Source organism: Rhinopithecus roxellana, unplaced genomic scaffold (assembly GCF_007565055.1).
Source record: "Rhinopithecus roxellana isolate Shanxi Qingling unplaced genomic scaffold, ASM756505v1 contig5904, whole genome shotgun sequence".
In the NCBI taxonomy this organism is placed as follows: domain Eukaryota; kingdom Metazoa; phylum Chordata; class Mammalia; order Primates; family Cercopithecidae; genus Rhinopithecus; species Rhinopithecus roxellana.
In genome coordinates this window covers 1-16,390 of record NW_022144402.1, presented here as the reverse complement: position 1 = coordinate 16,390, position 16,390 = coordinate 1, and the positions used below count along the sequence as shown (strand labels likewise).

General features: G+C 36.8%; 1 long non-coding RNA gene across 1 annotated transcript; it reads left to right on the top strand.

The window, feature by feature from the left end:
- The first annotated feature begins 234 nt into the window (after positions 1-234).
- On the top strand, positions 235-14,444 carry LOC115896195. The gene is made up of 3 exons (XR_004056126.1): positions 235-367; positions 13,615-13,796; positions 14,335-14,444. It is a non-coding gene; the product is annotated as an uncharacterized LOC115896195 (long non-coding RNA).
- The last annotated feature ends 1,946 nt before the right edge of the window (positions 14,445-16,390 follow it).

The window sequence follows — 16,390 nt, the reverse complement described above, 5'->3', positions numbered from 1 at the left end:
TATGCATATATACATATGCAGACATGCGTAGACAGAAATCTGAAAAAGGTATTTCATTTGATTCACATTTAAATTCATAGGCAAAAACTTAGTAACAATGTGGACTATAGAAAAGGAAAGGAACTCGATGTTTTCACATTTTTCATCATCTTGCCAAGTCATCTTATGTCTTTTACCAGAATCATGGCAACTTACTAAATGTCTCCTGAATTAACCTGTATGCCACCTCCACAGGTAAAACTCGTTCTCGCAAACCTCTCCAGCTGGTGGTTGGTACTCTGACACCGAGCTCGGTCTTCCTGTCCTGGGGTTTCCTCATCAACCCACACCATGACTGGACATTGCCAAGTCACTGTCCCAATGACAGGTAATATTAGCACCTGCTTTTAATAGCATCTGTACATGCTTTAGAAGAATATGTAAGTATCAGGACTATTAGCATTGACTTAACACCTATTAGCTGTGTCCTGTTCTAGGTGTGAGGGGAACGAAGTCAGGGGCCCTGCCCTTGAGAAGGTTATCTACCTGAATAGAAAACACATACATGTAATTTTTTCAAAAATCATAAACTATTATACAAGGAAGTAGGAGTCAATTAGCAAATGGGTGGTATCAATAATAAGTGTAATTAAAAACTCAGAAGATGGGGCCAAAGGCAGTTAAGAAAGACAATTGTAAGTTGGAAAGTTGATAGGAAAAGGGTGGATCTTCGATCTCACAATTGAAGCGCTTGAATCATACTTCTCAAAGCGTGGTTCCCAAAGCAAGCAATATCACCATCTCTTGAACTTGTCAAAAAAGTGAATTCTCAGGTCCCTCTCAGACTCACTGAGTGAGGAACTCTGAAGGTGGGGCCCAGCCGTCTGTGTTTTCACAAGCCTTCCAGGTGATTTCGATGCCCACTGAAGTTTGAGAATCACTGGCTTCAAAAACTGAAGAGAGATACACAGAGAAATAAGCAGAGGAAAAGCAAGTTGGAAATGAAGCTACCATTTTCTTTGGAAGAACAAATGGGAAAAATCTAAGTATATTTTAAAATTACTGCCATTCATCCATCCAACCATTTGATGCATGTATTTAGATGCATTGGATGGATATGTACTAGGCACTGTGCTACATGCTGAACCATACTTCTAGGTTGTTTATAAAATGATGTTTGCTTATCATAAATATTTACTATATTAGCTTCAAAACTCAGAAATTTGCTCTGGAAAAGCATTCAAAATTTTCAAGCTTCAATCAAGGCATTTTATTTTTAAAGTTTTCGATTTTAAATACGTTCAAAGTGATTTTTACATTTCAGAAGTTTTCTTATTCCCTTTTTGAATAAAAAAGATTTATTGAGGTATAATTTAAACACAGTAAAATACACAAATATTAGTGTACAGTTTGAGTTATGACAAATGCATATGACCATGTATCCAATACCCATCAGGAATAGAAAAATTTTATCACTCTAGAAAGTACTTTCCTCCAGAAGCAACCATTGATTTGATTTCTATCACCGTAGATTAGTTTTACCTACTCTAGAATTCCATATCGATGGAGTCATATAGTATGGGTTTTGTTTTTGACTGTCTTCTTTCACTGAGCATTGAGATTCATTCATGACATTGCAGACATCAATAATTCATTCCTTTTTGTACCCCTGAGTAATAGTCTATTATGTGAATATTCTAAAGTTTATTCTCTTGCTGATGAGCACCTGAACTATGTTGTTTTATTTTTATGAATACAGACTGTATAAACATTTTTGCATAAGATTTTGGTGGACATATACTTTAATTTCTCTTAAATAAACATAAGTGGAATTTCTGAGTTATAGGAAGATGTATATTTGACTATTTGACTATTTTTTGCCTAATTTTTCCATCTACATTCCCACACGCATGTAGGAGAGCTCTGATTGCTCCACATTCTAAAGTAGCATTTTGTGTTGTCAGCGTTTTTTCGTTTTAGCCATTCTAGTGCAGTAGTTTTTCATTACAGTTTTGAGATGCATTTCCCTTATACTAAGGCTATTGCATACTTCTTAATGTGCTTTTTTGCTATGTTTATGTTTTTTGTAGTATTTTATTTATTTTTATTTGTCCAAATCAAACTAAAATGAAGGCACTTTAAAAGTGTTTATAAATTCTCTATTACCTTTCATCTGATGTTGGGAAATCTAGACTCAAGAAAAAAATCAAATTTTCCTTCATATGCCCATAGTTCTCAAGGGATGAATACTTGGGAAAACATGTAGAAGATATTTCCAAAACCCAATTTTTTGAAAAATAATTTTGAAATGTTTCAAAGAATCTGAAATATTTTTTATTTCACCCACCACTAATCCCATGACTTATTTTGTTTGGAAAATGGACTCGAAAGAACATGATAATTCAGATTCCTAATGGATTCGTCTAGGCTACTAATGCTGAGAAAATAAACATTTATGGATTGTTCTTTTTCCTTTTAAAAATTATCTTAATAGAAAGTTATGGAGAGAGAAAGGAAGAAGAGAGGAAGGAAGAAAGGAAATTTGGTAGTTTTACAGCAAAATGCAACCTGATTTTAAGGGTTACTCAACTTGCTTGATAAATCTGTAGGACTACTTGTTTCAATAGGTTCAGTAACCTGGCAAACTGAAATTTGGAGTAATTTTTCCCTCCTGCACTCAAGCCTCTCCTCCAATTTCACTTTGTCTTACTGACAATAATTCACTAAATTATTACTGTGAAATAATTTATCTGATGACTGATTCTAATTCATAGATGTTGCCATGGTTTGACAGCACCCGGAGATAATGAATATAGAGAAAGTTAGGACAGACGACCTAATGGAGCTAGGATTCTAACCCAGGCCATTGACTCTAAGGCCCAAGCTACTCAGACCACACATGGGTCTTACCCTCACCCTCACCCCCTTGCGCACACACCCTGTCTCTACTCTTATCAAATAGATGGAATTATGCACATCAAATCACTAAATTCGAAATCAATAATTTCATTTTGAATAAAGTCTTTTGAAAGGTATGACAAGCAAGATATTCTTGACCAAAGTGGGGAACCATCAGGACATGAGTTGAAGGGAAGAATTAAACAGTAATGACTAAAAAGGAGTATTTGGAGTACTTGTAAATTTCATTTCCCTGGGCTTCCTTTCTCCCTAATGAGCATAGTTAATAAACTGACATTTAAAGTCTTTGTGATGTTTGAGGAAAAAATAATAGTCCTGATTTAAAAGCCTGGAAGTACTGTACATATTAGAAGCATCCGCATAAATCTGCCAGAACTACAAATTAGTGTGATTAGCAGCAGACTAGACTTGGAGAAATCTACCCTCATATGTTCATGCAGAATCTTTTTAGAATTTAGACAAATTCAGTAGGTTAGCATCAGCAATAATAGCTAAAAATGATGGTTATTTCCTGAAAATTGGAAGATTAATGCAGCTAAAGTTTTCCTTTAGAAGTATCTTTTTACAAAACCATTGCAATCTGAATGCACTTGGCTTGCTACAGGAACACCAGTTCCTGTATCATAAACTGGTATCATAAAATGATACCAGTTGGTATCATTTTAATTCATTGACATTTGGGTCCCTCTGTACAGTCTGATTTAAAAAAAAAATGATTTACATTGGTTTGTGCAGCCTCATTTATCCTATGCAAATAACTTAGTGAAATTTGTTTTTATATTTTGACTATGGACTTTGTACATCAAAGCTCTTAGGTAGTTAAGTTTCCAGTTAGAAAATCCTCGTTGTTTTTGTTTGGTTTTTAGCTTGGAAGTATCAATGAAATGTCACTTTATCCTTGGTGGTGCATGTTTCAATACCTATTTGTATAGGGTCTATATGGGTCTCCCATGCTTTAAGATTCTTTTCTGAGTTCACATTGGAGAGCAGATGTGCTTCATTTACAGTTTTTATTCTTAATGGGCTTTGACTGGAAGAGCATACACATTTGTCTTCAACAGAGCCTCAATTTGAAGGAAAGCTTTCAAATTGGCCCTGATGAAGAGTCAAATGTTTTTAACCCAAATTTATTTCACCATTAATAGCTTATTTTTTCTTTCTCATGTTTCCAACTTGTTAAAGCTTTCAAGATTGCTTTAGTTCTCACTCTTTGCCAACGTATTAAAGCTTTATGAATAGCTTAGAAATCACTTTCGCATTTTCTAACATTCTCATCTTGTGGGGGTTTTTGTTTGTTTGTTTTTGTTTTTTTTGAGATGGAGTCTTGTTCTGTGGCCCAGGCTGGAGTGCAGTGGTGCGATCTCGGCTCACTGCAAGCTCCGCCTCCCGGGTTCAGGCCATTCTCCTGCCTCAGCCTCCTGAGTAGCTGTCTACAGGACAGGCACCCACCACCACACCTGGTTAATTTTTTGTATTTTTAGTAGAGACGGGGTTTCACTGTGTTAGCCAGGATGGGCTCGATCTCCTAACCTCGTGATCCGCCCGTCTTGGCCTCCCAAAGTGCTGGGATTACAGGCATGAGCCACTGCGCCCGGCCATGTTTATTTCCTCTTAATGTAGAATGAGGGCTCTCCTTTTTGGCCAGTCCAGAGCAGGCTCTTGCCTTTTCTCCGCCCCCAGGTTTGTAAGAAGCGAGTATTATCAGTGTCTGAATTCTCACCTGATTGATCCCGGTGCCTTGTTACCTGTCTGTCTTGCCATGTAAGTTTTAAGCTTGGTGAGGGCAGGGACCGCGTCTGTCTTGCCCATTATTTCCCAGTTCCCCAAAGAGAATCAGGAACATAGCAGGCCCCAAGTAAATACATGATGAATGAAATAACCAGTGAAATGTCAACATTCTCACTTTTATGTGTTACCATTACCTCAAACTCAACATGACAAGATTAAACTGACTTTTTCTCTTGAAATATCACCTCGCTTGTCTGTGTATTGCTTTCTGAATAGTATTCGCTCTACTTTAAACTTCGCTCTAATTTAAAACTTCATTTATTTTCTATTTTTCACCTACTATTGTTTATGAAGGCCCCAAGATATATTCGTTTTGCTTTTGAGATGTATCCATATCTGCAGCTGTGTCTTCTCCTTCTCCATTTCACACTAATGTGCCCAATCCAAGCATGCCTCACCTTACCCTGGATTCTGGCAACAGCATCCTGGCTACGTTCCCTGCTATATTCTTCCCGCAATCTATTCTAGCTTCCGCAGTACTGAGGAAATCTGGACTATCCTTTATCAGCTCACTCTTTCCTCATCCCGAGTTTATCTTTACCTCTCTTATCTTGTTTCCAAGAAACACGATTCTGACTTCAGGAAGCATCCAGCACAGGGGAGAAAGATGGAAGCTGGAAGAGTCAGACAGTCTAGTCCTTTCACCTTCTTTTGCCTGCTTTATCCTAGCTGTGCTGTCAGCTGATTGGATGGTGCCCACCCAGATGGAGGGTGGGTCTGCCTCTCCCAGTCCAGTGACTCAAATGTTCATCTCTTTTGGCAGCACCCTCACAGACACACCCAGAATCAATACTTGGCTTCCTTCAATCCAATCAAGTTGACACTTGATATTAACCATCACACCTTTCCTTTTCTGCTTTGTTCACTTCTTATTACATCTCCTAAATATGGAATCATGTTCTATCCTTGAATCTCTTACCTGCAGTACCCTTCTTATCTTACCTATTATCTAGTCTTTAACAATCCCTGCTATGCACAACAGTGCTTCTCAAACTCTGTGCATGCAAGTCATGGAGGGAACCTTATTAAAATGCAGGTTCTGATTCGGCAGGCCTGAGAAGGAGCCTGAGAATCTGCATTTTTAAAAGCTCTCAGAAATTGCTTTTGTTTCTGTTCTATGGAGAAAAGAAGTGGCAAGTATGTAAATGACTTCCAGGATTGAACCTCTGACCTGGGCCCATTTTCCAATTACTAAGAATATGTTTTCAGTTGTCCGTGGAATATTTTCATCACAGTAACCAGGTAACAGTGATTGGCACCTCGCACTCAGACTAAATTCATACTTTCTACACTATTAAAAGAATACCTTTCCCATCACTTTATTCTCACTTTTGAACGAAAACTCAGTTTTAACTTTTTCACTTTCTTTGGTACCCATATCCCATAAGGAGTCTGGTTTCATCCATTCTTTCTTAGAACTATAACTTTGTTCTGGTTTTTATATGTGTGTGTGTGTGTGATTCCTTTCCTTGTTATCTCACATCTGGACTATACCTTGAGATGCCTCCCTCCAGTTTCTCTGTGACTTATTCTCCCCAACTGGTAATTCTAGCTTCCTTCATTACTGTTCAACTTTATTTACCTACTGAGGAATTGCCACCAGCTCCCCACTGTCTAGGAAAATAAGTCATAGAATCTCTCAAGGAATATACCTCAATGCATATCTGAGTCATGCTCATGAAATGAGGTGTAAACCCAATCCACTCTGCTTTCCTGGGGCCTGGGTGGTATGTCCTGAAGTAAACCACATCACTGGAATGGGGTACAAAATGCAGCCTGTCCATTTCTCAGGTTCAGGCTGGATAGTGCCACACCCAGTCCCACCTCTATGCTGTGTGCTTTGCATTCTGCCTTCTTCAGTCATACACATATGCATGTCTACCTCTTTCATTAGAGTGCAAGCTCACTTTTGAAACTGCGGAGTACCACTTCCATCTCACACAGAATGCAGCGCTGTATTTTACAATAGTAGTTCTCAACATATAAGTGAACATGCAAGTGGGATGTCAAGAAGAGACTTTAAAAGTCATCTAGCCAGTCTATTCAGCTCTTGAAGCTTCTTTGCAACATCTCCCATCCAGAGTCCACAGTGAGCATCTCCAGGGATGGCATGATAGCATGAACAATGAAGATACAAATTCTGGTCACACTGACCTGAGTTCAAAACTCTGTTCTATTATCATCTTAGTTGCCTTAGGTGGGCTACTTAAATGCTTTTAGTCTTGGTTTTCTTATCTGCAAAAGGGGGTAAGTAATGTCATATGGTTGTCAAAATTTAGTAAGATGACACGTGTAAAATGTTTAATGCAATGCCTAGCATGCAGTGAACACTCAAAATTATACTGTCTGCTGCTAGCCTTCTCATTGCTTTGATATTATTTACTTTATGTTATAATTGCCAACTTCAGGCAAGCCATTCCATTTCAGATAGCACTAATATCAGTAGAAACTTTTCTTTTGTTGTACTTAAACCAGCTACCAGTGGGTGATACTATACGAAGAAACGAGGTCTTGGAAATAGTTGACCAGTTTGAACATTATGCACCAGTCCAAAGATACTAAGGACCTAAACTGGGGCTCACATGCTACCTCGGAATAGAGGAGAGGCAAGTGCAAGAGAATTCTTGTAAGAAAACATACTTGGCTTTGACAGCTGATTGGACATGAGGAGAGAAAGGACTCTGAAGTCACCAAAAATGGGGAACACAAGAGAAACAGATTTGGGAAAGAAAATGAGTAGATTTTAAGTTATGAAATTCATGGAGGATTAAGTAATTTGATCATAAGGTTTTACTATAATAAAGAGGTCAGCCACCAGATTGCAAAGAAATATAGACATTTTTGAGTGGTAAGAAAGTGGGAGAAGACATATTATTAAGAAATTTCATTGCCAAGACAATCCTAAGTCAAAAGGACAAAGCTGGAGGCGTCACGCTACCTGACTTCAAACTATACTACAAGGCTACAGTAACCAAAACAGCATGGTACTGGTACCAAAACAGAGATATAGATCAATGGAACAGAACAGAGTCCTCAGAAATAATACCACACATCTACAGCCATCTGATCTTTGACAAACCTGAGAGAAACAAGAAATGGGGAAAGGATTCCCTATTTAATAAATGGTGCTGGGAAAATTGGCTAGCTGTAAGTAGAAAGCTGAAACTGGATCCTTTCCTTACCCCTTATACGAAGATTAATTCAAGATGGATTAGAGACTTAAATGTTAGACCTAATACCATAAAAACCCTAGAAGAAAATCTAGGTAGTACCATTCAGGACATAGGCATGGGCAAGGACTTCATGTCTAAAACACCAAAAGCAATGGCAGCAAAAGCCAAAATTGACAAATGGGATCTGATTAAACTAAAGAGCTTCTGCACAGCAAAAGAAACTACCATCACAGTGAACAGGCAACCTACAGAATGGGAGAAAATTTTTGCAATCTACTCATCTGACAAAGGGCTAATATCCAGAATCTACAAAGAACTCAAACAAATATACAAGAAAAAAACAACCCCATCAAAAAGTGGGCAAAGGATATGAACAGACATTTCTCAAAAGAAGACATTCATACAGCCAACAGACACATGAAAAATGCTCATCATCACTCGCCATCAGAGAAATGCAAATCAAAACCACAATGAGATACCATCTCACACCAGTTAGAATGGCAATCATTAAAAAGTCAGGAAACAACAGGTGTTGGAGAGGATGTGGAGAAATAGGAACACTTACACTGTTGGTGGGATTGTAAACTAGTTCAACCATTATGGAAAACAGTATGGCAATTCCTCAAGGATCTAGACCTAGAGGTACCATATGACCCAGCCATCCCACTACTGGGTATATACCTAAAGGATTATAAATTATTCTACTACAAAGACACATGCACACATATGTTTATTGCGGCACTATTCACAATAGCAAAGACTTGGAATCAACCCAATGTCCATCTGTGACAGACTGGATTAAGAAAATGTGGCACATATACACCATGGAATACTATGCAGCCATAAAAAAGGATGAGTTTGCGTCCTTTGTAGGGACATGGATGCAGCTGGAAACCATCATTCTTAGCAAGCTATCACAAGAAGAGAAAACCAAACACCGCATGTTCTCACTCATAGGTGGGAACTGAACAATGAGATCACTTGGACTGGGGAAGGGGAACATCACACACTGGGGCCTATCATGGGGAGGGGGTAGGGGGAGGGATTGCATTGGGGAGTTATACATGATATAAATGATGAATTGATGGGTGCTAGACGAGTTGATGGGTGCAGCACCCCAACATGGCACAAGTATACATATGTAACCTGCACGTTATGCACATGTACCCTAGAAACTTAAAGTATAATAAAAAATAAAAAAGAAAAAAAAAGAAATTTCATGTTAAAATATAGTGGCAGGTTTAAGAGAAAAGTACTAGTTTTAATGTTGTTGGGGTAGAATGAAAGATATTTAACAGCTTTTAGACTTGGGAAGGTCCATAAAGAATCAAGAGAAAGGTTGGAGATCTAGTGGAATAAGGAAGTGGAATACAGTTATGGAGAAGCTTGTCTTTGAGAAGATGAAAATGCTTTTCCCCTGAAATCAGAGTGGGACAAGGAGAGAAGAAAGGGGAAGAGAGACCCGTTAGAGGAGGGGGATGAGGGCAGGATTTTTCTCAGTAGTTACAGTCTCAGTAAAGCAAGAAGCAACACTGACAAAGGCAGTGTCAGGAAGTGTTCTTTGACATGAAGAGTCAAAACTGTGGGAAATAGATGTGGTTAGGAAATGTAAAGTAGTTAATCACGTAGAAATAAAAGCATTCCTGAAGCAAGTATGGAACACCCAAAAGAGAGTCAACCACGTACATTAAGCTGGGGTAGTTAGTAGAAGGACTAAGCTTGGTTTGGTGTTCAGTTCTTCCACTTTGTGTAATTTACTACCAGTTACATCATAAATTCAGTGTATGGGGTTTCTACTTCTGTCTCAGGTACTTAATTAGAATAGAATATCCAATGTGTTGCTGGAATAAGTTTTTAGAAACAGGATCTAAAAGATAGTGGAGTCCAGTCCCCCCTCTAAGAAACTGATGCTTAAGAGGGTGGGGAGATGCCCCCCTCCCAAGGTCATGCTGCTAGTTTGCAGCTGACTAAAATCCTAGTCAAGCTACTACCTGCATTTCTGCTACATTTTGAGGAGCTGTGGATTTTCCAGTGTTATAACAACAATCACTGGCAGCATTGAGACTATTCAGGTGGCCCAAGCGCAGAATAATGCCAGTTGAACCAAATGCTACCTTCAACAGTTTCTTACCTCCTAATTAGGATATGAGATGCTCTTGTTCTTAAAATCCAAATTGCTGGAGGCAGACTTTCTAGAAGTCTAGTCTGATGGCACTCACAGACTCCTACCTGTATTTTTAATAGACTTGTTGCCTCTCTGTGCACTTGTGCTCAGTTTTAATCATTCACAGAAAAAGGGTCAACTAACCTTTGAGAGAAGACTGTGACTGTTATGTTATGGTAAAGCCTACATTAAACAAAAACTGAAAAGCCTTCAATTATGTAAAGTGCTGATTACTTTTGTTTTTCTTCCATTCTGGATCATTTTATTCGTCTTTTTCCATCTCTTCTGTCTAGTGGCACAGTTGAATGAGTGCAGTGCAGTACAAAAGGCATTAGATTAGGAGTCAGAAATTGACATTTGCCTGGTTCTGTTACTGATTATCAGGGCTTAGACACTTCTTGGGCTGTCTTTTGCTTGTGTGATAATTCTTTCTCTGCTCAGAGTTTATTGTATGGAAAACTGAAAAAGGTAAATAAAAATCGTAAGCCCCTGTGCAAATGTATAATGCAGAAATTTATTGTGTTTGGCTTCAATTGCATTGGTTCTGTAGGAATGGTGCGTTATACAATGATGTGTTGCAAAATATAATTGTAGACCTAATGGCTTAAATCAGTATGTCTTGGGAATTGAATAATTGGTTATTTAGAGATATTATATTCTAACTTTTAATGACCCTTTGAGCACCACATCTTCATTCCACAAATATCTATGGAGCATCTACTATGTACTAGGTTATAAAGAACTGTTTATTATCATAAGACCTATATTTTGTTTTAAAATCAATGAATATTTACTTCACTGCTTTAAGTATAGTTAAGTGGCATAATCTCTCTGCTTGAAAAAAAAAAAGATAGTGCTATAAAACAAAATTGGAATTCGCCTATAATATACAAGTATCAACTGAGACGGTGTTGTAAAGGACAACCTAACTAGGAGAAGAAGGGCAAATGCCTAAGCCTTTATTTTCCTGAAAAACTTGGTTTAAGAGGGTATTTGAACACGCGTTGTGATCACAATGGAAAAGATTTACACTCTGGATTTTTAAAACATGGTGAAGTTTAGGGTTTTTTTTTTGTTTTTTTTTTTTTTTTAAGAACAGAACATTTCTGTCTCATTTTATTCATAAGAAGGTTGTGTGAGATCAAGTTGACTGCAAAGCCTTGAATCTGACCTTCGGTAGTTCTGTTAGCAATGGGACCCCTGCATCATGAAAGCAGTTAAGTCCTCAGAAACGTATCTACTAGAGATGTGTAATTTTGGTGGCCCATCTGGTCTGATTTTAGCTAAGAGCTAAGATTTCTCTAAGAGCCAGGACAGGGGAAAAAAACAACAAAAAATTTCATGCAGCATACTTGTCAAGAAACGCATTTCATAAATCATCTGATATTTTGACTCACAGGATACAAAGAATTTCTATTACATTCTGTTACAATTCAATAATATAACATTTGTTTCCAGTAGACAGTTAGTGTTTTGGCTGGAACAGCCTCCTTCGCTCATTCTGTTTCTGCTACTTTGGAATGGGGGAATGGAGCCCTGAGCACAGCTTTCACTAGAAAGGAGCAAGCTAATCAATGATCACAAGCCTTTCAGTGGTTTGTGCCTAGTGAGAAAGTAGGCTGAATATACAAATTCATCTCATCTCTCTCAATTTCTCTATTTATTAAACTACAAACCCCCTGCTGATTTCACAAGCATACTACCTGTACACCAGACCCCCAAATTAGAAGAGCCCAAATTTGATTTAAAGCTCTGCTGTCACTTTCTTAAGATTCTTAATAACTTTTGAACAGAGTCTACATGTTCATTTTGTATTGAGCCCCACAAATTAGGTAGCCAGTTTTGATACTCATCTCTACATACTGGGATTGTTCTGGATCACCAAGAGCTTAGGCTTGAGACTTAGAGAATGTCCAATAAATGTTTTCAGAATGAGCAAAATTCCTGATTTTTTAAAGCTTTAAATAAAAGCAAGTAACCTTAATCTTACTCCATTTAATTTAGCTGATGTGAGGAGTGGAGGAAAGGTACCACACTTTTAAGGACAATTTTAAGATATAAGAAAGACCCCAAAATAGCTTACCCATGCCTATGTTTCAATAAGAAAGACCCCAAAAGCTTACCCATGCCTATGTTTCCATCATCATATATGGCAGCTACTATTTTATTCTATTAACTTAGTGTTTATTTAAAAATAAAAGCAGATGAAGTTTACCTATTGACCCCACCTCAAGTCCTATTTTTCTCCTCACCTGCTCACTGGGAGTTAAAGTACTATCATAAATGTTGTATCCTTCCAGTATTTGTTATCCCTTTACAGTGCCAGGAATAATATTTGGTAACATATTTCGTATGTCTTAATATTTATGTAAATGAGAGGAAACTAATGCACCAATCTGTAATTTGTAGTTTTTATTTGATATTTTGTTTGTAAACTCTATCCACATTGATACATGCCGTTCTCCCATTCATTATCATTACTGTATATAGTAGTATACTGTACTTGATCTGCTACCCCACTTACAGAGGCTGTTTAAAGTAGAGCCAGAGGAGTCTTTCTTTGTATTTCGATTCTGCCACTGCCACTGGTCCAAGTCAGTAGCTGGGTGATATTGGACAAGTTAAGTGAATGTTCTGAAGCTCCATTTTCACATTTGTAAAATGAGATTAATAATTTCTACCAGTTAAGATGTTTTCGTGACAATTAAATCAGGTAATGTATGTAAAACCTACATTCAAAAAATAGTGGTAGAGATTATTGTACACATATATGTGTATATTTATGTATATGTGAGTGTTATGAAGTCCTAAGTAAATACATAACAGTGATATTGAATTGGCATTGTTTAACTTTTTTTACTGTACTCTTGGCTATTGGTCTTCTTTTTTATAATAAAAAACAGCTCAACCTTAAAATGCAGTACTGAGTACATCTTAGTCTTAGGTTCTTTTTTAACAAAATTGAATGATATTACCTCTAACATATCCTCCATGGATGAAAAAGCTTAAATTCATACAACTATGAAACTACCATATTATTTATAAAATGGCACCTATGTTCCACTCTATGTATAATTGGAAAAGAATAGTGTTTTCCAACTTTCATCTTGCAAAGCAACAAATAGTGGAAGGAGAATTCTGGAATTCCATCAGGCCAAAACTGTGCTGCTGCAAAGACCCTAACTTGCAATGAGAAGTTAAAAACCTAAGCACACATTGAGCTTATTTTTTTCATGTTCTCTGCAATTTTTTAAAAAATTGGAAGAGAAGCCAATATTACATAGTATCCCAACTAAATATAGAATTAGTTTCTTTTTCTTAATACTAAGTAAAAGCATGATTTCAAATCATCTCTGATTTGTTTGAAGTTCTAAAATTCTGAGATTCAATGTAGCTTATTCTAGTGTTTCAGTATTCTGGATATTTCAAGGTTATATTATCTTCTGTCAATTGCTTTTTAACATAATGTTTCAAGAGCAAATTGATACATGCTTTATGTACATTGTTGAAATCTGTGATGAAGTAAGAAACTTGAAATAACATTCTGAATCCCCTGTGATTTTAAAGCATTATATTCTGGCTATTCAACAGATTTTATACAATTCGTTATCGAGAAAAGGATAAAGAAAAGAAGTGGATTTTTCAAATCTGTCCAGCCACTGAAACAATTGTGGAAAATCTAAAGCCAAACACGGTTTATGAATTTGGAGTGAAAGACAATGTGGAAGGTGGAATTTGGAGTAAGATTTTCAATCACAAGACTGTTGTTGGAAGTAAGTACCTAGAAATGTTTGTTTCAGTAAGCTTTTAAAATTTTGTCTTAGTTATCTAATTTTTAATTATGTTATTCATTGTATAATATGAAATAAGATAATTCCTAAGCTCTAGTATTTACGAAAATAGAAGCAAACAGGATATATTGAGCATTGATATTTCAGAATCTTTTGTTATAAGTGATTTATAAAATAAGTAATAAAGATTGATGTCATTGACTATTGTATTATAGTAGTTTAAAATCAGTCCCTGACCTGCAAACACCAACTGAACCAGAAAAACAATAACATGTACCAGTGTTCAGAATGGAAAGCTAGACCAGTAGAGGTGCCCAAAGAAAGACTTTTCGGAACCTTGAGCTTTCTTCCAGTCATCCCATCATTAAAACTTCATTGGCATCAGTGTTTAAAATTATAGCAATTAAAATTATACATCCAAGTTAGAGGATGAGTTGAAATTATCTTTATAATGATCAACTAGAGTTGACTTAGGAGCCAGGAGAATAGAAATAATGTCATTTTTCCCTTGTCTCATCAGGTAAAAAAGTAAATGGGAAAATCCAAAGTACCTATGACCAAGACCACACAGTGGTATGTAACAGTTTATTTTCAAGAATGTTTTTTTAAAAAAATTATATCTGCATTGTTAAGGAAATCATCTTATTAAAAGATACTGAAATTAGATTGACTAGCTATGAAACAGTGGATAAAGTACTTAGTTTTAGGAATTAGTTTCTTTTGGCCGGGCGCGGTGGCTCACGCCTGTAATCCCAGCACTTTGGGAGGCCGAGACGGGCGGATCACGAGGTCAGGAGATCGAGACCATGGTGAAACCCCGTCTCTACTAAAAATACAAAAAATTAGCCGGGCGCGGTGGCGGGCGCCTGTAGTCCCAGCTACTCAGGAGGCTGAGGCAGGAGAATGGCGTGAACCCGGGAGGCGGAGCTTGCAGTGAGCCGAGATCGCGCCACTGCACTCCAGCCTGGGCGACAGAGCGAGACTCCGTCTCAAAAAAAAAAAACAAAACAAAAAAACAAAAAAAAAAAAAAAACAACAAAAAAAAGGAATTAGTTTCTTTTTCTTAATACTAAGTAAAAGCATGATTTCAAATCATCTCTGATTTGTTTGAAGTTCTAAAATTCTGAAATTCAATGTAGCTTATTCTAGTGTTTCAGTATTCTGGGTATTTCAAGGTTATATATATCTTCTGTCAATTGCTTTTTAACATAATGTTTCAAGAGCAAATTGATACATGCTTTATGTACATTGCTACAGCTTAAATCTTTCCTTTCTATTTTCTATCGTACCCTACTTAAAGGAGCCACTCTTTTTCACAATGACGGAGCAACAAGTTTGATTTTGTAAAATGCCCAGCCTTTGTTCAGTTCAGACAATGTTTGTGTTTTATGAACCAGGCATTTCCCCGTGAATCGAAAAACATCCTTTTCTCTCTCACTGCAGCCACTTGGTTTCTCATGCTCTCTTTCCTTCCGCTTTTCAAAATCTATTCTCAGGAAGCATCATGTCAAGTATACACCCCACCTGGGATGAAGTAAGTCGCTGTTAGAGCCACCACAGACATGTTCGCATTTCAAATCTCATACCCAGTGATTAGTTTGGTGCCAAAATAATTGCAGCTTTTGCCATTAAGAGTAACAAAGGACATTATATGACCGGGCAGACAGAGGAGGCACTTCAGTGAGAAGAAGGGAATTTGATGCTGGCTTTGGTTCCTAGGTATTGGAAGTATCCTACAGTCAAATGAACATGCGAAGACTATTTGTGGGTGGAATTTTGCTCTCTGAGATGTGTGCTTGAGGTGTGCGGCTGAATATCTTTTTATGTCTAATTAAGTAGTCCACAGAATAGCCCCATGGATCATGTGGCCCAGTCTGGAAAAAAAAAAATAGTAGTATATAATTCACTGGGATTAAAAATAAAAACAGAAGATTGGTTTTGGTGACAGAAAAGTCTTAGATAAAGTAGAACTGACTAAAAGTCTGCCTAAGGTAAATGTTGTTTATATGGTTTGAAATGGCAGAAAAGTGTGTTCATTGTGAAATTATTAAATACTAATTATGAGATTTTTATAACTGCTAGGAAAATATTTTGATGTATTTCAGATATTAATACCAAAAGAGATTGCAGGTAAATTCCTAGGCCTGTTTTTTTCCTCTCTCTTTTGTTTTTAACTTGTCTGTTTCGTTGGTTGTTTTTAGGTTTTGCTGCTTTTCAAATTGTCTAATACTTAAATATTTAGAATATTAAGTGGGAAAAGAATCATTAACAAGGTACCTATAACAAAACTACCTACATAGGTAGTATCAAACCATTAATAGTCTGGTAAAACTTTAGAGCATTTTTTGTTTTCTAAGCATGTTTTCATTACAAATTAAAATCGTACTATATTTGCAATTTTCTATCTTGCTGTTTTCACTTGGTCAAAATATGAACATATTTCATGTCATCAAATGCTCTTCATAAACATAATTTTAATTGCTGTGTACTGTGTCATAAATGCATGATTATTAAGTTTCCAATTTGTAGGCATTTAAGTTATTTCTAATTGTTTTTAAATTGTGGGTGATGTTTAG